General features: G+C 36.2%; 1 long non-coding RNA gene across 1 annotated transcript; it reads right to left on the bottom strand.

Annotated features, from left to right (window-relative positions):
* Positions 1 to 8,414: 8,414 nt before the first annotated feature.
* Positions 8,415 to 10,578, bottom strand: LOC127522098 (uncharacterized). The gene is made up of 2 exons (XR_007932521.1): positions 10,396 to 10,578; positions 8,415 to 9,487 (listed from the first exon to the last, which is right to left on the bottom strand). It is a non-coding gene; the product is annotated as an uncharacterized LOC127522098 (long non-coding RNA).
* Between the last annotated feature and the right edge of the window lie 6,134 nt (positions 10,579 to 16,712).

The raw sequence follows: 16,712 nt of genomic DNA, 5'->3' as shown, positions 1-16,712 counted from the left end.
ATGGTTTCATAAACAAGGCCCAGTTTTATGCTGGATTTACAGATTGTTTGAAACTGAAAGATGGAGCGGTCACAGCGGTAATGATCCCGGTCATGAGTCGAACCGCAGGTGGAGAGTAAAACTGCTTCAAATGTGTGTTTTGTTGGCTATAGGCGCCTAAGTGTATATAATGTAAGCAACACGAATGTAGTGAATTCATAAATTCATTATTCATCATTCACTATACGCTATACTCATTATAGTGATTCAAAAGTTATCCAGGGATAATGCGATGGTGTATTGTGTGTGTTTAAATATAGTTGTTTAGCTGACCATTGATAGCTTGCAGACGATCGCTACGCAAAAGCTGCGCGTGCTCATCACTCTTTAGCTCCGCTCACACGTCACGCCTCCAGGAGCTCGGCTGTTTCGGAAAGATTTGGTACAGCGTATGTATCTTTTATAAATATGATAAAACTAAAGACTTTTCGGAGATATGAAGGATTCACTACTACCCTATAGGTACTCAAGATTAACATGAAATTGGCAGAAACTGTGTGATTAATATTTATATAAACTACCAACATATGGTTTGGTACGACATGAGGGTGAGAAATGATGACATTTTTGATGTTACTTTTAAAATGATGCAGAGATGCTGCTCTGTGATTTTTATTTTGGAATGACTGAAGTTCAGTTTCACTCTGAAGCAGTGAGTTTAGGCTTGTTCGACTTCTTGCGGCGCCGCAAAGATTGGCTGCCGCCTAACTAAAGCAATGCATTCTGGTTTGAAAATTTGTCCGACTTTGATTGGCACTGCAGCCTCTTTGAGACGGCCATCAGGTCGGACACTTTGTGCTTTCTGTAGTGTGCTGAACCAGCGTCATTCATGGCAGACCGCACAAATTTTTGCGTCGATTGTAGCTGAAGAAGTGGATGCGATTGAAATAAGAATATATATTTACTAGATAGCGTATTCTTAATTTTTGTTAATGTTTTGTGTGTTTTGTTTGAATATCAGATATTCAGTATCAAGATTAGTTAAATACAGGAACTTATCTAAGAAAAAACATGCAACACACGTTGTCCTTGTCATCACAGAATCTGACCAATGAGAATAAAGTGTGTTGTCATCAAGGCTTTCACAGCCGATTTTGTGCAACTGACATAGGCGGCTGGTCTCATTTTGCTCTCGCAGTACTTTGATGGCACATGTGATCGTAAAGAGGCGAGATGGTCCTCACTGCAGAACACGAGATCCAGAGGGCGAGGTTGGATCCAGATCCAACTCCTCCCACTTTACATATCCCTAAACCTACCTGTATCTGCCTCCTGGATCTCGTGTTCTGCAGTGAGGGTCTACTGGCCCTCTCTGTTCTCTTTCCCGCCTGCAACCAGCAGATCTCGCCAGCCGGTGGCAGGCTAGTGTAGTTCACCTCGAACAAGCCTTTTAGCTGCTGTCTGTCAGATGCTGTGTTGGTCAGGAGAGGATTTAACACCCCTGTGATCTGGTGAGACATGTGACTTATGTGTTTTACAACATTTACCTTGATTATGCACTGACATAAGAAAAGTGATAGTGTTTTAAGTCAGATATTTATGATACACAGATATCAAGTGTTTCATGTGCAGAGTTTTTTTTTTTTTTGCTGCTATATCATTTGGGCCCAAGCATTTATAATATTTACAATTATTACTATTATTTTCAAGGCTTTGGATGTTTTTGAGGCATTTGCCATGCTTAAAAACTTGTTGGCCATTGTTATGTGCATGGTAGAGGGCCCTGCAGTGCCTCCTTTCGTGTAAATAAACATTGTAAATGTAGTACATATTATACAGTTGCAAGAAAAAGTATGTGAACCACTTGCAGAATCTGTGAAAATGTGAATAATTTTAACAAAATAAAGGAGATCATACAAAATGCATGTTATTTTTTATTTAGTACTGTCCTGAGTAAGATATTTTACATAAAAGATGTTTACATGTAATCCACAAGACAAAAAAATAGCTGAATTTATTAATAACCCCATTAATAACCCCATTCATAAGTTTGTGAACCATTGATTCTTAATACTGTGTGTGGTTACTTGGATGATCTACGACTGTTTTTTTCTTTTGTGATGGTTGTTCATGAGTCTCTTGTTTGCTCTGAACAGTTAAACTGAGCTCTGTTCTTCAGAAAAAAATCTCCAGGTCCTGCAGATTATTCAGTTTTCCAGCATCTTTTGCATATTTGAACCCTTTCCAGCAGTGACTGAATGATTTTGAGATCCGTCTTTTCACACTGAGGACAACTGAGGGACTCAAACACAACTATTAAAAAAGGTTCAAACATTCACTGATGCTCCAGAAGGAAACACGATGCATTAAGAGCCGGGGGGTGAAAACTTTTGAACAGGATGAAGATGTTCACATTTTTCTTATTTTGTTTAAATATACTTTTTTTTTTCATTTAGTACTGCCCTGCGGAAGCAACAGAAGATACTTTCATGTTTCCTGGAAGACAAATTAAATACAATTTACTTTGATCTTCAAATTCCAAATGTTTTCACCCCCCATCTATTAATGCATCATGTTTCCTGTTTTTGTGAATCAGATGTTCTCAACAGGGCTTTTGGTGCAGCTGTGTCTTGATCAGGGCCGCTGCTCCTTATATACACACCAACTGAAAGAGAAAGTGCAATTGGGTTTTTCCCTCGATCTCTTTGAACTCACTATGGAGTTATTGTCACGTAAAACTTAAGACAATTGCACAGATGGAAGTGGTAATGGTACAATAAACATAAACAATATTGGTGATGTCCTGTTTTTTATTAAAACAGTATTCCTAGAGCATGACATCGTATCCCTTTTGTTGGAGTGTCCAAAAATACAAGTCTTGAGCTTCCCATAAGACCCTGTTCTTGCAAAGCTGACACTGATTTTCCTGAAAAACAAAAACAAAAAAAACACACTCTTAAAAATAAAGGTTCTTTATTTGCCTCTATAGTTCAGTGAAGAACCTTTAACATGCACAGAACCTTTCCATTCTTTATAGCAGAATTTTTAGATATTTAAAAAGTTCTTCTCACTAAGGGTACATTTAAATGACAACGATGGATATGTTTTTTCTTTGTGTTTTTTGTGTACAGACGACAACTTTGTCAAAATGATCCCCGTTCACACAGATCATCAAAAACAACTAAAAACGCTGTATTCTGCTGCCAGGCCAGTAGTTGGTGATGTCACTTTGTAAAACATTATGGGCCTATTGACTGAACACGTAACACGCATGCGCATGACGTCACCGTTTTCACATTCGTGAAATTCTTGATTTTATAGTTTACACAGAGGTGATAACGGTATTGTTTTCAAAAGCAGTTTGACTATTATTTTCAAAAGTTTGCATTTTCAGGCCCCCAAAATGCCATTGTCGTGCCATTTTCGCGTACATTTTCACCACTTCTGATGCGTGTGCAAAGTTTCATGACTTTTCGAGCATGTTTAGGCCCTCAAAAATGCGATTCAAAATGGTGGCTCTGGCTGGCTCTGTGGTCGTGGTCAAGGGGTTTCTAAGGGGAACTGAGGTCGTGCATGCAGAAGCAGCAAAGGTAATTTCTAAAGGGGAAATTTGGGCTGCGTCATACAGCTGAAGCAAATTTTTGGGATTGAGCCCAGCTGCAGTCAGGGTACTGCAAAAAACAAATTTGTGAAAGGGTGACACAGCTTAAACGTCTTAAGCTGGAGCATTAAGGCTCAGCCCGTCCGGTTTTGGGTTAAAAAGATCGGGAGCATTGAGGATCAACCTGTCCAACTTTGGGTTAAAGGTCTGATCTGTAGGAGACGTGCAAAAGATTATTAGGTGCACATCGACAAGGTAAATCCGCGAGAGTCAGGAGATCCAATATGGGAAAATCCCAGAGCAAGCTTGCAGAAAATGATGCACCAGTGTTTCATCAAATGAGAAAACTGTATGGCCAAAAATGCATGCTAGATGTAGATAAGTTAGTCAAACAATATGATTTTCCGAGAAGAGGGAACGTTAAGTGTCATAAGACTTAAGGTCGTAAGGGAATGAGTTGAAGAGAACTGCGATGTAGGGATGTTGTGTGAAAGCGGTGTGTGTGTGTGAAATGTAAGCAGACAAGAGATTGTTGGGTGCAGGAAGCAGACAGAAGAGAAAAGAAGGTCGATCCAGAAAGAATTGGCATGTAGGGAAGGAGAACTGAATGTAACTTACAAAAAAAGTTTTGTTTTACATCCATTAAATAGAGGCATGACATTAGATGTCTAGAGAATTACAATTTATATAATAATGGTTGAAGGAGAAAGCAGCTATAAGGCTGTCGTTACAACATAACAAATAACATTGTGGTTCTGCAAAACAGTAGAAACCATATTGATAATATGTTTTTCATCTGCAGATGAACTATTTAATAGCGGGATAAGTAGCTATAATGAAGAGAAATATAGCAGCAAAATTAATGTTATGAAAATAAAAATTCTGAAAGAATGTTTCACTTTATGGAAAAATATTTGAACAGTCTCAAGTATGTTTTTATGTGATGAGCGTATCGCTATCATAGTGTAAAATAACTAAAATGATTTAGGACCTTTAATTTCTAAATGTTTGGTTTATGATGGTCAAAATGAAGGGAGTTTAAATGGCAAAAATGAGACTGCCAGTTGTAACAGAGACTCAACCTGAGTGGAAATTTGTAATTTCTAATTTCCATGATATGTGAGTAAAAGACAAATATAAACAGTTGTTTATTTGAAAACATATGTCATTTCTGGCAAAGTCTTAAGCTGGGCCAGAGTAAAGTTTGATGTTAAAAGTTATAAAAAGGCAGTGTACTAGTCCTGAAATCCTCAGAGTCTCTCTCATTCAAAGTCAGCTAAAAGCTGCTATCTGAGCCTGTGTCATAAGTGATAACAAGCTATTTATAGTGAAGCTCAGTGTCTCAGTTGAAAATCATGGACACAGAGATGTTAAAAGAAATGATTGCCATGAAAAGGGCAATTAGTTGTTAAATGTGTCAAAGTAAAACTCAATGAGTGTAAAGAGGTCTTTAAATTAGTAATACAGACCTTGAATGATAGAAGTGACTATTTTGATGAATTTCCTCTATGACCAGCAACTTTTTGTCTGATCTTAGTCACCACCATGTGCAGGGCCGATGGCTCCGGTTACAGATGTAGCAGAACACTACACTGAATGGACAGTGTGAGAATTAAGTTCACTGAGTATACAGGTGCTGGTCATATAATTAGAATATCATGAAAAAGTTCATTTTTTTATTGTAATTTATTTTAAAAAATGAAACTTTCATATATTCTAGATTCCCTACATGTAAAGTAAAACATTTCAAAAGTTTTTTTTTTTTAATTTGTTGATTAGAGCGTACAGCTAATGAAAGTCCAAAATCCAGTATCTCAAAATATTAGAATATTTACATTTGAGTTTCATTAAATGACCATCCCTACAGTATAAATTCCGGGTATCTCTTGTTCTTTGAAACCACACTAATGGGGAAGACTGCTGAATTGGCAATGGTCCAGGAGACAATCATTGACACCCTCCACAAAGAGAATAAGTCACAGAAGGTCATTACTGAATGGGGTGGCTGTTTACAGAGTGAAATATCAAAGCATATTAAATGCAAAGTTGACTGGAAGGAAGAAATTGGGTAGGCAAAGGTGCACAAGCAACAGGGATGACCGCAAGCTTGAGAATACTGTCAAGTAAAGCCGATTCAAACACTTGGGAGAGCTTCACAATGAGTAGAATGAAGCCGGAGTCAGCGCATCAAGAGTCACCACACTCAGACATCTTCAGGAAAAGGACTACCAAGCCACTTCTGAAACAGAAACAATGTCAGAAGCATCTTACCTGGGCTAAGGAGAAAAAGAACTGGACAGTGAACAGTGGTCGAAAGTCCTCTTTTCAGATAAAAGTAAATTTTGCATTTCATGTTGAAATCATGGTCCCCGAGTCTGAAGGAAGACTGTAGAGGCACAGAATCCAAGCTGCTTGAAGTCTAGTGTGAAGTTTCTGAAGTCAGTAATGATTTGGGGGGGCCGTGACGTCTGCTGGTGTTGGTCCATTGTGTTTTATCAAGTGCAAAGTCAATGCAGCCATCTTCCAGGAGATTTTGGAGCACTTTATGCTTCCATCTGCTGACAAGCTTTATGGAGATGCTGATTTCCTTTTCCAGCAGGACTTTAGCACCTGCCCACAGTGCAAAAACCACTTCCAAGTGGTTTGCTGACCATGATATTACTGTGCTTTATTGGCCAGCCAACATGCCTGACCTGAATCTATGGGATATTTTCAAGAGAAAGATGAGAAACAGTCGATCCAACAATATACAGATGATCTGAAGGCTCAATAGTGCCTCAGCAGTGCCACAGGCTGATCACTTCCATGCCACACTTCACTGATGCAGTAATTTGTGCTAGGAGCAAGTCATTTGCTGTAATATGTGCTGCCGACCAAGTATTGAGTGCACAAATGAACATACTTTAAAGAACTTGAACTTTTCTGTTTAGCAAATCCATTTTTTGATTGATCTTAGGAAATATTCTAATATTTTGAGATACTGGATTTTGGACTTTCATGAGCTGTACGCTTTAATCATCAAAATTTAAAAAAAAAACTTTTGAAATGTTTTACTTTACATGTGGGGAATCTAGAATATATGAAAGTTTCATTTTTAAAAATAATTTACAATAAAAAAATGAACTTTTTCATGATATTCTAATTATATGACCAGCACCTGTAATGTCAGCACTGATATGTTGCTGCTGAGAATGTCTAATGATTTTAGTGATTAAATACTGCTGTTATTAACCTGTCTCCATGTTTTAACACTATTAGGCAGTCCAATGGCTCTGGTGTCTCTTGAATGCACCTTTCCTAGGCTCCAGAAAACACCTGATTCTGTTGAAGAAAACTGTCAGAGATTTCATGATGTGAAAGAGCGGTTACCAGTGTGCACGAGGTGATTTCTCAATGACGGGTAAGATTCTCTTTGGCCAGACAAGGGACAACGTAAGGCAGGGGGTCACTGCCGCCACTGGACATCTACCCTGAAGGGAGGTGTTTAATGTGAGATGGGTATGAGAGTGGAGCGGATGTCTGTGAGGCCAGCAGCATCAAAAGGGGGGATGACCTGTGACAAGGTACAGCAGTCCGCCTCAAAAATGTTCCTCTATACCACTCACCAGAAACCGCAGTCCTAGGATGGCTTGTTTTTCATTGTGACAAGTGTCCACAACTTGATGCAACTATGCCAGGGGACACCCTGAGGAAAAAGATTAATGATAAAGAGCTGATGGGAATGAGCTTTCAAGAGCCGACTGAGACCATAGGGTGATTGTCCGTCATTTCTGGGGAGACCATAGTAAAATTTAGTAACATGATGTTGGTTGTCTTATGGGCAAAAACCGATATAGAAGTTTAGGATTCAGCATCCTGAAGGCTGTGTTGATTTTGAACTAATATGTCTCTATCATTAGACATGGCAGAGGATAATTCCAAGACATGGTGGGGGCTAAAGATAAAGACTGATTTTGCAGATTCAAGAGAAAGTTAAGTGAATTCAGCATTTAACCTAAAGATAACTTTAAAAATGCTCCTAGTCTAAGTTACAGTCTTGTGAGGCTATTGAATTGATTATTTGTGCAGTGAGAGAGAGACTTTCGAAAGACAGTTGGATGTGTTTATCTCTTATGCAGTAGAGTCAGTGTTGATTTTTTGGCACAACACCCTTAACTTGAAGATTTCCTGACTCATCCTCATATTGAAAGTAAAGTCTCTCTGTGTTTTTAGGGGCTTAAATAAATGTGCACGCAACACATATGAAGCAAATATAATTTGATTAGATAGTAGATGTTTCAACCCAAAATCATCAACATTCTAAAAAGCAGGCCTGTATACAGTAGAGGCTATTAACTGAAAGAACTGGTAAATGGTAGTCTTTCAGCTCCCCTGTTGTTCAAACACTGAAACAGGTTTGAACAACACACATGGGTGTCAAAATCGGCAAAAACCACTCCCTATTATTAGGCCTAAATAACCTTTCCTTCATGAACCAAACTTGTGGAATAATGCTTATTAAGCAAACCCCCAAAACATTTCCTTAAGGTAGACCCATTCTTATATAATTCTTAGTTTATTTGTGCATTTTTTACTACTAATGTCCACCCCATTTAGTACTGGTTTAGCACTGCACATATTAAGAGAATGCATATTATTTCTCATTAGCATTAGGAAACCTGTGGGAATGGCTTTTATCACAGAATAATAACTTATCAAGAGCCATAGAACTTTTTGCCTCTTTATATCTTTTGCCATAATCATGAAATAATTAATTAATGAAACAAAATTAAATAAACAGCTGCATCTAATGGAAATTCATGGAAAGACAAATACAGCTGTTTCTTATAGAAAGTTATTTTTTGTTTTCAGTTTATTGCATAAATGGAAAAAAATATGACGGTAAAAAAATATGATATTCACAGGAAATGACAGTATAAAGAAAAGCAATACACACACCTGCAGAACCAAACACAAACATTTATTCTTAAATGAAAACAAAAGTCTCAACAGTTGTAGGATTATAACATATAAAATAAAACATATGTTTCCATATTGTTGAAGTATAACTGCATATTTATAACTCAACAACAATACTGATACTGTATTAAAAATGGGTAAAAAATGTTTTTTCAGGTTTCACCCAACAATCTTATCCACTGGGAATGATAGTACTGATGAGAAAAAGCAAAACACATAACCAGATATGATTATTTTCAAATGAAAACAAGTCTCAGCAGTTGTAGAATTATAAAATAAAACATGTCACTATATTGTTAAAGTATAAAAAAACTCAGGTTTTTGTCTTCATGGTTTCACATATAATATTCAAAAGTAATTAATACCTGTATGACTACATGATTGCACATGACACTTTTACTTCTGAACCCAGAAGAGATACACTGGTTTTTGGACCAATTGAGAATCCAGTTCCCAGTACTTTGGCCTCCACCCCTCCCAGACCAATAGATGCACCCGTATCAACTCCAAGTCCCAGTTTCACACCAACTGGACCGGCTTTAGCCGATGCGCTGGCAATTTCAGCTCGAGCCATTGCTCCGACTCCAATCACACTGGCTTCAGCTCCAGCTGAGGCGTTGGGACCTTTGGCTTCAGCCTCGAGTACTCTGTATTCAGCACGAGCTCGTCCAACTCCTGCTTCTGCATAAGCTCCGATCTTGGGAATCCTCTTTCCTGGTTCATTTTCAAAAGCTGACGCATATGTTCCACTTCGAGCATAGTTGCTTTCTGCAAAGGCACCTCCTGGTCTGTCAAATGTGTCAATCATATTAATCGTGTCGATCACATCAACATTAACTGAGGCAAGTTGCACCCTAGGCTTTTTTGTACCACCCTTTTTGTTTTTCCATGTTATCTTGTGTCTTCCTGTCCTTGACTGTTCCTCAGGAGGTACGTCACATTCTTCATCTACAAATAAAACAGATTAGCTGTAATGCAGTGCTAATAGATACAGACATTTAGAAAAACAAATTTTGGGGATTTATTTCATGCTATAACTAGTAGTAGAGAGGAAGTGACGATTAGTTCACATGCACTTCTGCTTCACTTGAACTGAGGCACTATAAAGCAATCCGTCACGCCACATTAAAGAGCGCCAAAACGGTATTTATCGTTTCAATTTCGTAATAAAACTTACAGAATTTAAAAAAGCTGATTTATATCAAAAGTAATAATAAGTCTTGTCTGTTGGTGTGTTGTTCATGTCCTTTTTGCTCTGGATGCCAGGAAAAAAAACCTTCAATATTCCAAATATTTTTAATGCGTTAAACAGAAAATATTAATAGCAGAAATTAGCATGTTATTTTTGTCAGCCCTATGTATTTAGTAAAAGCAGTACACATACCTGCATAAGCATAACCAGATATGTTTATTTTCAAATGAAAACAAGTCTCAGCAGTTGTAGAATTATAAAATAAAACATGTCACTATATTGTTAAAGTATAAAAAAAACTCAGGTTTTTGTCTTCATGGTTTCACATATAATATTCAAAAGTAATTAATACCTGTATGACTACATGATTGCACATCACACTTTTACTTCTGAACCCAGAACAATAGTAGTCAACATTTGAAGTGGATCAAAACCTTTCATCAAAGTTGTCCTAAAACCTTCTTCTTAGGACAACTTTGATGAACTTTTTTGATCCACTTCAAATGTTGAGTACTATATATATATATATGTTAAATAAAAACACATACTTCAGATTTTTTCTAAATATGACTGACCTACTACATACAGAGATAGTTACCACAATTAGATTTTTTTTTTTTTTTCAATGTTGATAAATATAGACCAACTTCTAAATTGCACTTACCATATTCTTCTTCATCTTCATGTTCATGGTAGCTCAATTGCCGGTCAGACATTTTTTGGGTGTCAAAAGTTCTCACGAAATCTCAGCAGGGCTTTGGTGGAGCGTCGCGGGTGGAGTGTGTCTCGATCAGGACCGCTGCTCCTTTATATAGCTGACAACAGCTGAAAGTGAAAGCGAGAAGTCCTTTTATGGATTACTTAAATCTGCTGTGAAGCCAATTTTCACTTTAAAAAATTGTAACAGTACAATGAACACGTAATTTGAATTATTTGCTGTATGTCCTGTTATTTATTAAAACAGGAGTCTTATGCTGCAAAATTTACTGCAAAAATGATTCTGATTTTAAGAATGCTACAGTGAAAACTGGCTAACAGTAAATTGTACAGTAAAATACTGTTAAATGTACCATATTTACCAAAATACCATATACCAATGAAAACAAAAACAAGTCATCTTATAATTTAAAGAATTCCTAGAATTGATTCCCAGAGTCCTTTTGTTATCATTTATAGGGTTTTATGTTACATCTTATGTTATGTTTACAGCATTATTTTAGTTCATGTTTGTTATCATGATGGTGTTTTGTATTTGTGTGCGCCTTCCATATATTAGGGAATCTTCCTTGCTTGGAAGAACTTACATTTACATTGACATTTATGCATTTTGCAGATGCTTTTATCAGGGTATAGACTTTATCACTTTATCCTCAACTTGAGGATTCCCTGCACAGAATGTGGAAGTGAAAAAACCTCATGCTCATATTGAAAGCTCGGTATTTGCAATGTGTGGGTGTTCAGTCTCTTTGTGTTTTCAGAAACTTTCACACTTACCAGTAAACGAGGTCTGGATGTGCTGACGTAGAATAATGAATCTTTGGGCTTCTGTTGGAGATGATGTGATGACTCTGTGCTGTTTACAGTAAGCACTGCTGGTTTTTATTGTTTTTGTGTGTAAACACACACTAGTCAGCATGACACCTGATGGAGTTTGGGTTCCTTGCCGCTGTCACCTCTGGCTTGCTTAGTTGGGGACACTTGACATTTGACTTGACATTTGATATTCAACAGTGCTTTGATCTGCCTGCATTGACACTATTCTTTTAAGAGCTGCTGTGCAGCCAAATAATGTACCAGTTATCAATGTAAAGCTGCTTTGACACAATCTACATTGTAAAAAGTGCTATATAAATAAAGGTGACTTGACTTGACTTAATGGGATACATGTAAGACAGGCTGACATTTTTACAGGATACAAATGAAGATCAAACATAATATCAGGAGGCAGTTGCATAAACACACACTCTTAAAAATAAAGGTTCCAAATGGTGATTTTCTCACTGAAAAATTCTGGGTTCACTTTCAGTGTAAAATAACCTTTTTTTCTTTGTGTGAAGAACATTTTAATAATCTAAAGACCCTTTTTCCAATATAAAGAACCTTTTTATGTAATGGAAAGATTTCATGGATGTTAAAGGTTCTTTGTGGAACCGTGGATGCCAATAAAGATCCTTTATTAACCAACTCTTACTTTTCAGATTCAAATTAGACAAATCTGTACTGACTTTAAAAAGTTATTACCAGTCTTATTAAATTAGATGAGTAACTTTTAGGACTAGTCTAAGCAATTTACGCAGTCGGATAATTTTATCTAATTTGAGAATGGGATATTAAAAGCTAAATGATACTCTACATGTTATGGGAAGCATGAAACATGTTCATGTGATGAATGTCAGGAAGCTGCGACTGGAACATGTTTTAATGGCATGCCAATTTAGCAATTTTAGGGTAATTTACAGAGTTACTGAGGTAATTTACTGTTGGTCATGTGTTGGTAGGGGCAGACCACAAAAAAAATTGAAAAAGAGCAAGAAAAACTGTTTAAAAAAAGAGGAAGACATTATAGTTTCATTCTGTTTTGATTATTTGTCATGTTCTGACAAATTCAATTTATGACAATTCACCTTTAAAAACTTTAAGTAACTGAACCCTTTTCTGTAGCAGCCTAAAGTTTGAAGGAAACATAACAAAAGGGCAAAGTGTGAATCCTTAAAGTGCCAAAAAGATTGAAACAAATACAAATGAATTGTCCCACAGTAATCTTTGAATCTTTTTGTTGCTTTTAGTATTTTAGTTATTCAGAGAGCGCTGAATAACTACAATTAAGTTAATAGATCTACAGTGCATTAAAGGGTCATGAAACAGTTACTTGTTCTCATGCGCTAGTTTTAGAATAATGCATAAAAAGTGGGCATGATACTGCAGAGTTCATGGAGGAAGAGGGCGTGTTCAGGTTATTTGGGGCCCTAAGCAAATCTCCGGGAGGGGGCCCTGTGATCGCGTTCCCAGGGGTTTATCAGCTGGCAATTTTCAATGCACATTTAAGAGTGCAGGTTGCAACTATTATTGCAACATGTTTTCCAGCCAATACGCCCATATAGGTTGTTTGTCACTTCCCTGAAATACGACCCATAGGAGCGTTTACTAAAGTTGCGCCCCTATCGACAACAGGACACTTTCATTTTAATGCACTGTACCCTTTTATCTGCATCATATTTCGGGTTTCGCGTAGCTCGATTGGTAGAGCATTGCAATATATAGCAATATGCAAAAATATGATCATGGATTCGATCCCAGGAAACGCATGTCCTCATAAAGTGTATATGCAGTATAAATCACTAAGGGGAGGTTTAGGGTTGGGGTAGGTGTAGTCGTTAATAAAAAAAAAAAGAGTTTTGCTAAATGGAAAGAGGAGAAATGGTGGGTAAGGAACAGTGTAAAAAGTCCACACATTGCATTTCAGTGAACACGCATTTTGATTGGTAACGACGGTCATACGTCGACAGACGAAACACGACACTGTTATTATTTTTACGCCAGCTAGAGGGCGCATGACTTTAAAACGTAAATATAGGTCGTAATAGGTGCTTGAAAAAACGACCTATAGGGTCGATTTAATGGAAAGATGAGGCTTATCAGTATGTCACAATATCACCCTGTTTGGACTTTCTGTTTTGCACCATTTCCTGCCAGTCTGTCATCAGTTACGCATTTTGATTCACAAGCTTGCAATTCGATTCAATATCAGTTATTTTGGATATAGGCCTACTGCAGGTACATGGCAAATTTTCTCAAGAAAAAAAAATCTCTCAACTAACTAATGCTGTAAAATATACATGGGTCAGTTGGAAGGTTAAAACGAACTTATTTGTATACAAACTTAAATTACACTTAAGGAATTTTTTATAATAATAAAGTTATAAAAGGCCTACTGACTTTAAAATTATTTCTACTCCAATTCGTTTTTTGAAATATAAACATTTAAATGGTGGCTGTCAACTTGATGGATTTATTCAAACATGCATTATATTGGCTATTAAAGAACTTTAAAATATAATTAATATGTAATAGTGCATATATTAAGCTAAATGCTCCTCTCCAGAGTTAATTGTTTTAGCTGACTAACGAGTTTATGGTCATGATGATTATGTTTGTTCTGAGGTAAATATATATATATATATAAGATTGTTTTGTAAGCTCACAATAGGCTACATTACACAAATATACACATATCCAGGGTTTGAAATGTTCGTTTGTCTTCAGAACACAAATTAAGATATTTTTGATGAAATCCGAGGGTATCTGATCCACACATAGGCAGCAACATCATTGCATCTTTTGAGGTCCAGAAAGGTATTAAAGACATTGATAAAACAGTTGACATGACTGAAGTGATTCAACCTTAATTTTATGAAGCAACGAGAAAACTTTTTGTGCGCAAAACAAAACAAAAATTATGACTTTATTCAACAAATTTGTCTGTCCCCTGTCATTCTGCTATGTTATTTTTGTTACAGAGCTTCCGTGTTTACATCCAAACGCGGGCTCAGTATGGCAAAAGTCCAAAATCTCTAGAAAGTTTTGTGAACACATAAGATATTCACAGGGAAAGACAGTATGAAGAAAAGCAATACACACACCTGCAGAACCAAACACAAACATTTATCTTAAAGAAAACAACAGTTGTAGGATTATAACATATAAAATAAAACATTATATGTTTCCAAATTGTTAAAGTATTATTCTGTATATTTACAGCTCAACAAGAATACTGATACTGTATTAAAAACCCAACAACCAAATCCACTGATAATGACAGTACTGATGAGAAGAAGCAATACACACACCTGCATAACCAGATATGTTTATTTTCAAATGAAAACAAAAATCTCAACAGTTGTAGAATTATAAAATAAAACATGTTACTGTAATTGTTAAAGTATAAGTAAGCTGGTTAAAGTTATAAAAATTCATAAAAATATTTATAAAAATATTTAAAAGTAATTAATATCTGTATGACTACATGATTGCACAATTTACTTCTACTTCGTTACCCAGAACAGATACACTGGTTTTTGGACCAATTGAGAATCCAGTTCCCAGTACTTTGGCCTCCACCCCTCCCAGACCAAAAGATGCACCCGTATCAACTCCAAGTCCCACTTTCACACCGACTGGACCGGCACTAGCTGATGCGCTGGCAATTTCAGCTCGAGCCATTGCTCCGAGTCCAACCGAACTGGCTTCAGCTCCAGCTGCGGCGTTGGGACCTTTGGCTTCGGCCTGGAATACTTTGTATTGAGCACGAGCTCGTCCAACTCCTGCTTCTGCATAAGCTCCAGCTTTGGGAATCCTCTTTCCTGATTGATTTTCAGGAGCTATCTTATATGTTCCAGCTCGAGCATACTTGCTTTCTGTATAGGCATCTCCTGGTCTGTCAATTGTGTCAATCATACGTAGGCCAGTTTTGATCACATCAGCATTAAGTGATGCAAGTTGCACACTTGTATTTCCTTTATCTGCAAATAAAACAAATTAACCTTAATGCAGCTAGCAAATAGAGACAGACATTTAGAAAAACAATGAGCTTTATATGGAATTTATGCACTTTGAAAGCTGTAAATTATGTAGCCTATTTGCTGTTATTTGGTTTGCCTACACAATCTTCTACATATAGCACAATATATATGTTTACATTTTTCTCATTAACTGTAGAGTTTATGGACAGATAATGTTTTCTGAGGTAAATGTTTAATGCTACATGACATTGTTCGAACCCTGTAGCAACTCATTATTATTGTAATACAATGTTCATAATGTAATAATTTTCTCAAAACATAAAATCTTGAGGTCATAATGTAATAATTTTTACATTATGAACTCACCAAAAACATGTCACATTTTCATAATTGTAATAGCTTTTAAAACATAAAAAATAGTATTCCCTTACAGTATATTTTTAAAAATCTAAAACCAGTCTTAAACTACCTGCAAAATTCAACATTTAGATATTCATGCAATTATTATTATTATTCTCATATTTTTATTAAAAATAACACACTGGTATTCTTTTATAGTAAATTTTAAAAATCTAAATCCAGTCTTAACCTGCCTACAAAATCCACCAGATTACTGATACTGTTATTATTATTATTATTATTTTAACTACTACTACCACTACTACTTATACTTTTACTTCTATACTTCTTGTAGACATACAATATACATACTGTTCAATGACAAACAGTGTTAAATACCAACACTGTGTAAAAATGTTGTAAAAACAAACAAACAAAAAAAAAAACAGTATCAATATAGCAATGGTGTGTGTGTGTGTGTGTGTGTGTGTGTGTGTGTGTTGAATTTCGCAGGTAGTTTAAGACTGGATTTAGATTTTTTAAAAATGTACTGTAAGGGAATGCTAATTTTATATATATATATAGTAAGTCAGTCATCTTTATAAAAAATCTGAAGTATGTGTTTTTTATTTTCTTTTCTTTTAAATTGCACTTACCATATTCTTCTTCAGACATTTTTTGGGTGTCAAAAGTTATCACGAAATCTCAGCAGGGCTTTGGTGGAGCGTCGCGGGTGGAGTGTGTCTCGATCAGGACCGCTGCTCCTTTATATAGCTGACAACAACTGAAAGTGAAAGCGAGAAGTCCTTTTATGGATTACTTAAATCTGCTGTGAAGCCAATTTTCACTTTAAAAATGGTAACAGTACAATGAACACGTAATTTGAATTATTTGCTGTATGTCCTGTTATTTATTAAAACAGGAGTCTTATGCTGCAAAATTTACTGTAAAAATGATTCTGATTTTAAGAATGCTACAGTGTAAACTGGCTAACAGTAAATTGTACAGTAAAATACTGTTAAATTTACCATATTTACCAAAATACCATATACCAATGAAAACAAAAACAAGTCATCTTATAATTTACAGAATTCCTAGAACTGATTCCCAGAGTCCTTTTGTT

The sequence above is a fragment of the Ctenopharyngodon idella genome, chromosome 11, assembly GCF_019924925.1.
Source record: "Ctenopharyngodon idella isolate HZGC_01 chromosome 11, HZGC01, whole genome shotgun sequence".
NCBI classification, from domain to species: domain Eukaryota; kingdom Metazoa; phylum Chordata; class Actinopteri; order Cypriniformes; family Xenocyprididae; genus Ctenopharyngodon; species Ctenopharyngodon idella.
The sequence above is the reverse complement of the archived record's forward strand: the minus strand, read 5'-3'. Positions and strand labels throughout refer to the sequence as shown.